The following is a 12,149-nucleotide window of genomic DNA, read 5'->3' as shown; positions in this document are numbered from 1 at the left end:
GCGAGTACCGAGTAGTGACAAGCATGCTCGCTCATCACTAATGATGATCTCTTTAGTAGTCTGTTGGCGCCCTCTCCTGGAGGAATAGTTTGCTTGCTCTTGGACATTCTAAAAGAGAGGTCATGATAGACATTGAGCTTCTGAGCTCAATTGGGGACAGTCATGGGTGATGAATGTTTGCAACCTACTGCGAAGCCTCATACCGCAATATAAGGAACGTCAAATACTAAGAAAGGGCGGCCTATGAAAGAATTACTACTTTCAATAAGTACACTTAAACGGCTAATTGGGAATAGAAAAACTGTAAAAAGCCCTCTGAGAAAGCCCCCCTCTAACCTTTGATAGTAAGCTTTTCTGTAGTCTGCCTGTTGATGTATTTTCCGTTTGAACTGTGCACAACATGAAGAGACGGAACACTGGCGGCTTGTCACAATGCCCCCCGATGACATCACAATAGCGCTGCTGCCTAGAAAACAAGCTGCGCAGAAGAAGTTGTTCTTTGGGTGGGAGGGTGGGCTAGTGGAAGGAGGGGGCAATCTCTTTTTTTCCCGGGTGGTAGGGGGATGACAGGAGAAGGGAAGCGGGTGGTGAGAAAGGTACAGAGGGCAGGGTTTGGGGGCTGGGAAGGAAAGGGAAAAGATTAGGGTTTGGGGATGATGAAAGGGCTTTCTACGGGTAAGGATGGCAAAGGGTGGCAGTGACGGAAAGTCAGGCAACCTGTCCTGTCCGTCTTTTTGTATCGTGAATTGGAAAGACTGCAAGGGGGAGGGGAGTTGCTTGCGCCCTAAAGGAGGAGTTATTCAGATTCATTGCAGTGGGCGGCGGCTGCAAAACGCACCATTCTTCTTGTTTTGGCTCTGCAAAGCAGCCTTTTCAAGGGTTGGCTTGGGTGACAAAATGTCTTGTGTAGGCGTGGGTTTGTCTCCCTCTCGCTCTCTCTCCCTAAGATGTGTCCGGCATAGGCCAGGGTGCCACTCGAGGCCCAAACCAATTCTGGTTATCGCTTCTCGGCCTTTTGGCTAAGATCAAGTGTAGTATCTGTTCTTATCAGTTTAATATCTGATACGTCCCCTATCTGGGGACCATATATTAAATGGATTTTTAGAACAGGGAGATGGAAAAAGAGCTTGCTCTGTCCACTCCACGCATTGACCTGGTATTGCAGTACCTCCAGGAACGGTGCACCCCTTCTTAACCCAGTTTCCAAAAGCAGAACTCAATTCACCTGATTCATATTAGCCCGATTTAATGAATTGGAAGAAAGCATACGTCTTCATATGCACCTCAATTTGGCCCATTCACTTTTCACACTTCCTCCTTTTGTTTTTTATCTTTCACACTTTTGACTTTCTTTATTCATCCAAATAGCAAACTCATCACCACTCAACCTGACCAACTCGGCTATGTCCCCGTGCTGCAGTTCTCTGTCTTATCTAGATCATTTGCAATTGAATGGAATAGATCCCTTTTGGACAAAGTGGATTCACCTGCTGCTGCAGTGACCACAGGTGTGATAACATCTAGAATTGGCATCTGGTGCGATCTCTCCGCTTCCACTCCAAAGAAAGTTACCTGTTTATTCCTATCATGCATTGGTTTTTGGGGTTTTCTTTGAGTAATGATGATCTCTTTAGTAGTCTGTTGGCGCCCTCTCCTGGAGGAATAGTTTGCTTGCTCTTGGACATTCTAAAAGAGAGGTCATGATAGACATTGAGCTTCTGAGCTCAATTGGGGACAGTCATGGGTGATGAATGTTTGCAACCTACTGCGAAGCCTCATACCGCAATATAAGGAACGTCAAATACTAAGAAAGGGCGGCCTATGAAAGAATTACTACTTTCAATAAGTACACTTAAACGGCTAATTGGGAATAGAAAAACTGTAAAAAGCCCTCTGAGAAAGCCCCCCTCTAACCTTTGATAGTAAGCTTTTCTGTAGTCTGCCTGTTGATGTATTTTCCGTTTGAACTGTGCACAACATGAAGAGACGGAACACTGGCGGCTTGTCACAATGCCCCCCGATGACATCACAATAGCGCTGCTGCCTAGAAAACAAGCTGCGCAGAAGAAGTTGTTCTTTGGGTGGGAGGGTGGGCTAGTGGAAGGAGGGGGCAATCTCTTTTTTTCCCGGGTGGTAGGGGGATGACAGGAGAAGGGAAGCGGGTGGTGAGAAAGGTACAGAGGGCAGGGTTTGGGGGCTGGGAAGGAAAGGGAAAAGATTAGGGTTTGGGGATGATGAAAGGGCTTTCTACGGGTAAGGATGGCAAAGGGTGGCAGTGACGGAAAGTCAGGCAACCTGTCCTGTCCGTCTTTTTGTATCGTGAATTGGAAAGACTGCAAGGGGGAGGGGAGTTGCTTGCGCCCTAAAGGAGGAGTTATTCAGATTCATTGCAGTGGGCGGCGGCTGCAAAACGCACCATTCTTCTTGTTTTGGCTCTGCAAAGCAGCCTTTTCAAGGGTTGGCTTGGGTGACAAAATGTCTTGTGTAGGCGTGGGTTTGTCTCCCTCTCGCTCTCTCTCCCTAAGATGTGTCCGGCATAGGCCAGGGTGCCACTCGAGGCCCAAACCAATTCTGGTTATCGCTTCTCGGCCTTTTGGCTAAGATCAAGTGTAGTATCTGTTCTTATCAGTTTAATATCTGATACGTCCCCTATCTGGGGACCATATATTAAATGGATTTTTAGAACAGGGAGATGGAAAAAGAGCTTGCTCTGTCCACTCCACGCATTGACCTGGTATTGCAGTACCTCCAGGAACGGTGCACCCCTTCTTAACCCAGTTTCCAAAAGCAGAACTCAATTCACCTGATTCATATTAGCCCGATTTAATGAATTGGAAGAAAGCATACGTCTTCATATGCACCTCAATTTGGCCCATTCACTTTTCACACTTCCTCCTTTTGTTTTTTATCTTTCACACTTTTGACTTTCTTTATTCATCCAAATAGCAAACTCATCACCACTCAACCTGACCAACTCGGCTATGTCCCCGTGCTGCAGTTCTCTGTCTTATCTAGATCATTTGCAATTGAATGGAATAGATCCCTTTTGGACAAAGTGGATTCACCTGCTGCTGCAGTGACCACAGGTGTGATAACATCTAGAATTGGCATCTGGTGCGATCTCTCCGCTTCCACTCCAAAGAAAGTTACCTGTTTATTCCTATCATGCATTGGTTTTTGGGGTTTTCTTTGAGTAATGATGATCTCTTTAGTAGTCTGTTGGCGCCCTCTCCTGGAGGAATAGTTTGCTTGCTCTTGGACATTCTAAAAGAGAGGTCATGATAGACATTGAGCTTCTGAGCTCAATTGGGGACAGTCATGGGTGATGAATGTTTGCAACCTACTGCGAAGCCTCATACCGCAATATAAGGAACGTCAAATACTAAGAAAGGGCGGCCTATGAAAGAATTACTACTTTCAATAAGTACACTTAAACGGCTAATTGGGAATAGAAAAACTGTAAAAAGCCCTCTGAGAAAGCCCCCCTCTAACCTTTGATAGTAAGCTTTTCTGTAGTCTGCCTGTTGATGTATTTTCCGTTTGAACTGTGCACAACATGAAGAGACGGAACACTGGCGGCTTGTCACAATGCCCCCCGATGACATCACAATAGCGCTGCTGCCTAGAAAACAAGCTGCGCAGAAGAAGTTGTTCTTTGGGTGGGAGGGTGGGCTAGTGGAAGGAGGGGGCAATCTCTTTTTTTCCCGGGTGGTAGGGGGATGACAGGAGAAGGGAAGCGGGTGGTGAGAAAGGTACAGAGGGCAGGGTTTGGGGGCTGGGAAGGAAAGGGAAAAGATTAGGGTTTGGGGATGATGAAAGGGCTTTCTACGGGTAAGGATGGCAAAGGGTGGCAGTGACGGAAAGTCAGGCAACCTGTCCTGTCCGTCTTTTTGTATCGTGAATTGGAAAGACTGCAAGGGGGAGGGGAGTTGCTTGCGCCCTAAAGGAGGAGTTATTCAGATTCATTGCAGTGGGCGGCGGCTGCAAAACGCACCATTCTTCTTGTTTTGGCTCTGCAAAGCAGCCTTTTCAAGGGTTGGCTTGGGTGACAAAATGTCTTGTGTAGGCGTGGGTTTGTCTCCCTCTCGCTCTCTCTCCCTAAGATGTGTCCGGCATAGGCCAGGGTGCCACTCGAGGCCCAAACCAATTCTGGTTATCGCTTCTCGGCCTTTTGGCTAAGATCAAGTGTAGTATCTGTTCTTATCAGTTTAATATCTGATACGTCCCCTATCTGGGGACCATATATTAAATGGATTTTTAGAACAGGGAGATGGAAAAAGAGCTTGCTCTGTCCACTCCACGCATTGACCTGGTATTGCAGTACCTCCAGGAACGGTGCACCCCTTCTTAACCCAGTTTCCAAAAGCAGAACTCAATTCACCTGATTCATATTAGCCCGATTTAATGAATTGGAAGAAAGCATACGTCTTCATATGCACCTCAATTTGGCCCATTCACTTTTCACACTTCCTCCTTTTGTTTTTTATCTTTCACACTTTTGACTTTCTTTATTCATCCAAATAGCAAACTCATCACCACTCAACCTGACCAACTCGGCTATGTCCCCGTGCTGCAGTTCTCTGTCTTATCTAGATCATTTGCAATTGAATGGAATAGATCCCTTTTGGACAAAGTGGATTCACCTGCTGCTGCAGTGACCACAGGTGTGATAACATCTAGAATTGGCATCTGGTGCGATCTCTCCGCTTCCACTCCAAAGAAAGTTACCTGTTTATTCCTATCATGCATTTGGTTTTTGGGGTTTTCTTTGAGTAATGATGATCTCTTTAGTAGTCTGTTGGCGCCCTCTCCTGGAGGAATAGTTTGCTTGCTCTTGGGACATTCTAAAAGAGAGGTCATGATAGACATTGAGCTTCTGAGCTCAATTGGGGACAGTCATGGGTGATGAATGTTTGCAACCTACTGCGAAGCCTCATACCGCAATATAAGGAACGTCAAATACTAAGAAAGGGCGGCCTATGAAAGAATTACTACTTTCAATAAGTACACTTAAACGGCTAATTGGGAATAGAAAAACTGTAAAAAGCCCTCTGAGAAAGCCCCCCTCTAACCTTTGATAGTAAGCTTTTCTGTAGTCTGCCTGTTGATGTATTTTCCGTTTGAACTGTGCACAACATGAAGAGACGGAACACTGGCGGCTTGTCACAATGCCCCCCGATGACATCACAATAGCGCTGCTGCCTAGAAAACAAGCTGCGCAGAAGAAGTTGTTCTTTGGGTGGGAGGGTGGGCTAGTGGAAGGAGGGGGCAATCTCTTTTTTTCCCGGGTGGTAGGGGGATGACAGGAGAAGGGAAGCGGGTGGTGAGAAAGGTACAGAGGGCAGGGTTTGGGGGCTGGGAAGGAAAGGGAAAAGATTAGGGTTTGGGGATGATGAAAGGGCTTTCTACGGGTAAGGATGGCAAAGGGTGGCAGTGACGGAAAGTCAGGCAACCTGTCCTGTCCGTCTTTTTGTATCGTGAATTGGAAAGACTGCAAGGGGGAGGGGAGTTGCTTGCGCCCTAAAGGAGGAGTTATTCAGATTCATTGCAGTGGGGCGGCGGCTGCAAAACGCACCATTCTTCTTGTTTTGGCTCTGCAAAGCAGCCTTTTCAAGGGTTGGCTTGGGTGACAAAATGTCTTGTGTAGGCGTGGGTTTGTCTCCCTCTCGCTCTCTCTCCCTAAGATGTGTCCGGCATAGGCCAGGGTGCCACTCGAGGCCCAAACCAATTCTGGTTATCGCTTCTCGGCCTTTTGGCTAAGATCAAGTGTAGTATCTGTTCTTATCAGTTTAATATCTGATACGTCCCCTATCTGGGGACCATATATTAAATGGATTTTTAGAACAGGGAGATGGAAAAAGAGCTTGCTCTGTCCACTCCACGCATTGACCTGGTATTGCAGTACCTCCAGGAACGGTGCACCCCTTCTTAACCCAGTTTCCAAAAGCAGAACTCAATTCACCTGATTCATATTAGCCCGATTTAATGAATTGGAAGAAAGCATACGTCTTCATATGCACCTCAATTTGGCCCATTCACTTTTCACACTTCCTCCTTTTGTTTTTTATCTTTCACACTTTTGACTTTCTTTATTCATCCAAATAGCAAACTCATCACCACTCAACCTGACCAACTCGGCTATGTCCCCGTGCTGCAGTTCTCTGTCTTATCTAGATCATTTGCAATTGAATGGAATAGATCCCTTTTGGACAAAGTGGATTCACCTGCTGCTGCAGTGACCACAGGTGTGATAACATCTAGAATTGGCATCTGGTGCGATCTCTCCGCTTCCACTCCAAAGAAAGTTACCTGTTTATTCCTATCATGCATTGGTTTTTGGGGTTTTCTTTGAGTAATGATGATCTCTTTAGTAGTCTGTTGGCGCCCTCTCCTGGAGGAATAGTTTGCTTGCTCTTGGACATTCTAAAAGAGAGGTCATGATAGACATTGAGCTTCTGAGCTCAATTGGGGACAGTCATGGGTGATGAATGTTTGCAACCTACTGCGAAGCCTCATACCGCAATATAAGGAACGTCAAATACTAAGAAAGGGCGGCCTATGAAAGAATTACTACTTTCAATAAGTACACTTAAACGGCTAATTGGGAATAGAAAAACTGTAAAAAGCCCTCTGAGAAAGCCCCCCTCTAACCTTTGATAGTAAGCTTTTCTGTAGTCTGCCTGTTGATGTATTTTCCGTTTGAACTGTGCACAACATGAAGAGACGGAACACTGGCGGCTTGTCACAATGCCCCCCGATGACATCACAATAGCGCTGCTGCCTAGAAAACAAGCTGCGCAGAAGAAGTTGTTCTTTGGGTGGGAGGGTGGGCTAGTGGAAGGAGGGGGCAATCTCTTTTTTTCCCGGGTGGTAGGGGGATGACAGGAGAAGGGAAGCGGGTGGTGAGAAAGGTACAGAGGGCAGGGTTTGGGGGCTGGGAAGGAAAGGGAAAAGATTAGGGTTTGGGGATGATGAAAGGGCTTTCTACGGGTAAGGATGGCAAAGGGTGGCAGTGACGGAAAGTCAGGCAACCTGTCCTGTCCGTCTTTTTGTATCGTGAATTGGAAAGACTGCAAGGGGGAGGGGAGTTGCTTGCGCCCTAAAGGAGGAGTTATTCAGATTCATTGCAGTGGGCGGCGGCTGCAAAACGCACCATTCTTCTTGTTTTGGCTCTGCAAAGCAGCCTTTTCAAGGGTTGGCTTGGGTGACAAAATGTCTTGTGTAGGCGTGGGTTTGTCTCCCTCTCGCTCTCTCTCCCTAAGATGTGTCCGGCATAGGCCAGGGTGCCACTCGAGGCCCAAACCAATTCTGGTTATCGCTTCTCGGCCTTTTGGCTAAGATCAAGTGTAGTATCTGTTCTTATCAGTTTAATATCTGATACGTCCCCTATCTGGGGACCATATATTAAATGGATTTTTAGAACAGGGAGATGGAAAAAGAGCTTGCTCTGTCCACTCCACGCATTGACCTGGTATTGCAGTACCTCCAGGAACGGTGCACCCCTTCTTAACCCAGTTTCCAAAAGCAGAACTCAATTCACCTGATTCATATTAGCCCGATTTAATGAATTGGAAGAAAGCATACGTCTTCATATGCACCTCAATTTGGCCCATTCACTTTTCACACTTCCTCCTTTTGTTTTTTATCTTTCACACTTTTGACTTTCTTTATTCATCCAAATAGCAAACTCATCACCACTCAACCTGACCAACTCGGCTATGTCCCCGTGCTGCAGTTCTCTGTCTTATCTAGATCATTTGCAATTGAATGGAATAGATCCCTTTTGGACAAAGTGGATTCACCTGCTGCTGCAGTGACCACAGGTGTGATAACATCTAGAATTGGCATCTGGTGCGATCTCTCCGCTTCCACTCCAAAGAAAGTTACCTGTTTATTCCTATCATGCATTGGTTTTTGGGGTTTTCTTTGAGTAATGATGATCTCTTTAGTAGTCTGTTGGCGCCCTCTCCTGGAGGAATAGTTTGCTTGCTCTTGGACATTCTAAAAGAGAGGTCATGATAGACATTGAGCTTCTGAGCTCAATTGGGGACAGTCATGGGTGATGAATGTTTGCAACCTACTGCGAAGCCTCATACCGCAATATAAGGAACGTCAAATACTAAGAAAGGGCGGCCTATGAAAGAATTACTACTTTCAATAAGTACACTTAAACGGCTAATTGGGAATAGAAAAACTGTAAAAAGCCCTCTGAGAAAGCCCCCCTCTAACCTTTGATAGTAAGCTTTTCTGTAGTCTGCCTGTTGATGTATTTTCCGTTTGAACTGTGCACAACATGAAGAGACGGAACACTGGCGGCTTGTCACAATGCCCCCCGATGACATCACAATAGCGCTGCTGCCTAGAAAACAAGCTGCGCAGAAGAAGTTGTTCTTTGGGTGGGAGGGTGGGCTAGTGGAAGGAGGGGGCAATCTCTTTTTTTCCCGGGTGGTAGGGGGATGACAGGAGAAGGGAAGCGGGTGGTGAGAAAGGTACAGAGGGCAGGGTTTGGGGGCTGGGAAGGAAAGGGAAAAGATTAGGGTTTGGGGATGATGAAAGGGCTTTCTACGGGTAAGGATGGCAAAGGGTGGCAGTGACGGAAAGTCAGGCAACCTGTCCTGTCCGTCTTTTTGTATCGTGAATTGGAAAGACTGCAAGGGGGAGGGGAGTTGCTTGCGCCCTAAAGGAGGAGTTATTCAGATTCATTGCAGTGGGCGGCGGCTGCAAAACGCACCATTCTTCTTGTTTTGGCTCTGCAAAGCAGCCTTTTCAAGGGTTGGCTTGGGTGACAAAATGTCTTGTGTAGGCGTGGGTTTGTCTCCCTCTCGCTCTCTCTCCCTAAGATGTGTCCGGCATAGGCCAGGGTGCCACTCGAGGCCCAAACCAATTCTGGTTATCGCTTCTCGGCCTTTTGGCTAAGATCAAGTGTAGTATCTTTCGAAAAGGTGGTTTAAGGCTCCGGCCACCTTAGTACAATGATGCAATGCACACTGGAAGGTTGCGCTTGTTAGTACTTTGGGAGGATAGTATATCCATCTAGAGGAAACCATGGCCCTACCAGGATCGAGGCTATTAGACTGAGTAAGTGTGAGGGTTATGGTGCAATGTGCCCCAGGAATGGACACCCTGGAGGGAGTCTGAACTTGCTAGGTTGGGACCCTGGTAAGCCTCAGACTCTGTCGCACGCCGCGCCTTGCCTATTCATACTTTCCAAGCATATTGCCCTATCCCGGCCTTCTGGCTAAGAAGGGAAATTTTTATAATCCCGGTCGGAGGTCCGGTCAGCTTTGGGCTGAGAAACCAACACCCGGTTGGAGGTCCGGGTCAGCTTTGGCTGAGAAACCAACACCCGGTTGGAGGTCCGGTTTAGCCTTGGGCTGAGAAACCAACACCCGGTTGGAGGTCCGGGTCAGCTTCGGCTGAGAAACCAACACCCGGTTGGAGGTCCGGTTAGCCTTGGGCTGAGAAACCAACACCGGTTGACGGTCCGGGCAGTTTCGGCTGCGAAACCAACAACTAGTAGCTCTCTACTCCACTTGGGTAAGATGCCTGGGTGGACGCTGGGAGCAACGACAAGGCTCAACCAGGCTTCGGCTTGGGGGAGCACCGAAGATCCCTGACCCTTGCTGTGGCCTTCTGGCTCGGAGGGACGGGGTTGATTTTTGGGGACCCTCTCCTCACGGAGGGGTCCACACGAATCCTAGCCTTTGCACTGTTTTTGGTGTGACTTCGGTCATGCATTTTTTGCGGTGCTTTGGAAAGCTTCATTAAATCAAAATCTGTTCTTATCAGTTTAATATCTGATACGTCCCCTATCTGGGGACCATATATTAAATGGATTTTTAGAACAGGGAGATGGAAAAAGAGCTTGCTCTGTCCACTCCACGCATTGACCTGGTATTGCAGTACCTCCAGGAACGGTGCACCCCTTCTTAACCCAGTTTCCAAAAGCAGAACTCAATTCACCTGATTCATATTAGCCCGATTTAATGAATTGGAAGAAAGCATACGTCTTCATATGCACCTCAATTTGGCCCATTCACTTTTCACACTTCCTCCTTTTGTTTTTTATCTTTCACACTTTTGACTTTCTTTATTCATCCAAATAGCAAACTCATCACCACTCAACCTGACCAACTCGGCTATGTCCCCGTGCTGCAGTTCTCTGTCTTATCTAGATCATTTGCAATTGAATGGAATAGATCCCTTTTGGACAAAGTGGATTCACCTGCTGCTGCAGTGACCACAGGTGTGATAACATCTAGAATTGGCATCTGGTGCGATCTCTCCGCTTCCACTCCAAAGAAAGTTACCTGTTTATTCCTATCATGCATTGGTTTTTGGGGTTTTCTTTGAGTAATGATGATCTCTTTAGTAGTCTGTTGGCGCCCTCTCCTGGAGGAATAGTTTGCTTGCTCTTGGACATTCTAAAAGAGAGGTCATGATAGACATTGAGCTTCTGAGCTCAATTGGGGACAGTCATGGGTGATGAATGTTTGCAACCTACTGCGAAGCCTCATACCGCAATATAAGGAACGTCAAATACTAAGAAAGGGCGGCCTATGAAAGAATTACTACTTTCAATAAGTACACTTAAACGGCTAATTGGGAATAGAAAAACTGTAAAAAGCCCTCTGAGAAAGCCCCCCTCTAACCTTTGATAGTAAGCTTTTCTGTAGTCTGCCTGTTGATGTATTTTCCGTTTGAACTGTGCACAACATGAAGAGACGGAACACTGGCGGCTTGTCACAATGCCCCCCGATGACATCACAATAGCGCTGCTGCCTAGAAAACAAGCTGCGCAGAAGAAGTTGTTCTTTGGGTGGGAGGGTGGGCTAGTGGAAGGAGGGGGCAATCTCTTTTTTTCCCGGGTGGTAGGGGGATGACAGGAGAAGGGAAGCGGGTGGTGAGAAAGGTACAGAGGGCAGGGTTTGGGGGCTGGGAAGGAAAGGGAAAAGATTAGGGTTTGGGGATGATGAAAGGGCTTTCTACGGGTAAGGATGGCAAAGGGTGGCAGTGACGGAAAGTCAGGCAACCTGTCCTGTCCGTCTTTTTGTATCGTGAATTGGAAAGACTGCAAGGGGGAGGGGAGTTGCTTGCGCCCTAAAGGAGGAGTTATTCAGATTCATTGCAGTGGGCGGCGGCTGCAAAACGCACCATTCTTCTTGTTTTGGCTCTGCAAAGCAGCCTTTTCAAGGGTTGGCTTGGGTGACAAAATGTCTTGTGTAGGCGTGGGTTTGTCTCCCTCTCGCTCTCTCTCCCTAAGATGTGTCCGGCATAGGCCAGGGTGCCACTCGAGGCCCAAACCAATTCTGGTTATCGCTTCTCGGCCTTTTGGCTAAGATCAAGTGTAGTATCTGTTCTTATCAGTTTAATATCTGATACGTCCCCTATCTGGGGACCATATATTAAATGGATTTTTAGAACAGGGAGATGGAAAAAGAGCTTGCTCTGTCCACTCCACGCATTGACCTGGTATTGCAGTACCTCCAGGAACGGTGCACCCCTTCTTAACCCAGTTTCCAAAAGCAGAACTCAATTCACCTGATTCATATTAGCCCGATTTAATGAATTGGAAGAAAGCATACGTCTTCATATGCACCTCAATTTGGCCCATTCACTTTTCACACTTCCTCCTTTTGTTTTTTATCTTTCACACTTTTGACTTTCTTTATTCATCCAAATAGCAAACTCATCACCACTCAACCTGACCAACTCGGCTATGTCCCCGTGCTGCAGTTCTCTGTCTTATCTAGATCATTTGCAATTGAATGGAATAGATCCCTTTTGGACAAAGTGGATTCACCTGCTGCTGCAGTGACCACAGGTGTGATAACATCTAGAATTGGCATCTGGTGCGATCTCTCCGCTTCCACTCCAAAGAAAGTTACCTGTTTATTCCTATCATGCATTGGTTTTTGGGGTTTTCTTTGAGTAATGATGATCTCTTTAGTAGTCTGTTGGCGCCCTCTCCTGGAGGAATAGTTTGCTTGCTCTTGGACATTCTAAAAGAGAGGTCATGATAGACATTGAGCTTCTGAGCTCAATTGGGGACAGTCATGGGTGATGAATGTTTGCAACCTACTGCGAAGCCTCATACCGCAATATAAGGAACGTCAAATACTAAGAAAGGGCGGCCTATGAAAGAATTA

General features: G+C 46.8%; 7 non-coding genes and 1 pseudogene across 7 annotated transcripts; all 8 read left to right on the top strand.

Annotated features, from left to right (window-relative positions):
* Positions 1–999: 999 nt before the first annotated feature.
* On the top strand, positions 1,000–1,190 carry LOC142286487 (U2 spliceosomal RNA). The gene has a single exon (XR_012747645.1). It is a non-coding gene; the product is annotated as a U2 spliceosomal RNA (small nuclear RNA).
* Positions 1,191–2,577: 1,387 nt separating this feature from the next.
* LOC142286485 (U2 spliceosomal RNA) lies at positions 2,578–2,768 on the top strand. The gene has a single exon (XR_012747643.1). It is a non-coding gene; the product is annotated as a U2 spliceosomal RNA (small nuclear RNA).
* Positions 2,769–4,155: 1,387 nt separating this feature from the next.
* LOC142286484 (U2 spliceosomal RNA) lies at positions 4,156–4,346 on the top strand. The gene has a single exon (XR_012747642.1). It is a non-coding gene; the product is annotated as a U2 spliceosomal RNA (small nuclear RNA).
* A 1,390-nt stretch (positions 4,347–5,736) lies between these two features.
* Positions 5,737–5,927, top strand: LOC142286483 (U2 spliceosomal RNA). The gene has a single exon (XR_012747641.1). It is a non-coding gene; the product is annotated as a U2 spliceosomal RNA (small nuclear RNA).
* Positions 5,928–7,314: 1,387 nt separating this feature from the next.
* LOC142286482 (U2 spliceosomal RNA) lies at positions 7,315–7,505 on the top strand. The gene has a single exon (XR_012747640.1). It is a non-coding gene; the product is annotated as a U2 spliceosomal RNA (small nuclear RNA).
* A 1,387-nt stretch (positions 7,506–8,892) lies between these two features.
* LOC142286441 (U2 spliceosomal RNA) lies at positions 8,893–9,034 on the top strand (annotated as a pseudogene).
* A 698-nt stretch (positions 9,035–9,732) lies between these two features.
* LOC142286436 (U2 spliceosomal RNA) lies at positions 9,733–9,928 on the top strand. The gene has a single exon (XR_012747603.1). It is a non-coding gene; the product is annotated as a U2 spliceosomal RNA (small nuclear RNA).
* A 1,387-nt stretch (positions 9,929–11,315) lies between these two features.
* LOC142286481 (U2 spliceosomal RNA) lies at positions 11,316–11,506 on the top strand. Its single transcript, XR_012747639.1, has one exon. It is a non-coding gene; the product is annotated as a U2 spliceosomal RNA (small nuclear RNA).
* The last annotated feature ends 643 nt before the right edge of the window (positions 11,507–12,149 follow it).

Source organism: Anomaloglossus baeobatrachus, unplaced genomic scaffold (genome assembly GCF_048569485.1).
Source record: "Anomaloglossus baeobatrachus isolate aAnoBae1 unplaced genomic scaffold, aAnoBae1.hap1 Scaffold_658, whole genome shotgun sequence".
Lineage (NCBI taxonomy): Eukaryota > Metazoa > Chordata > Amphibia > Anura > Aromobatidae > Anomaloglossus > Anomaloglossus baeobatrachus.
Note: the sequence above shows the minus strand (reverse complement) of the source record. Positions and strands in the feature narration are given on the sequence as shown.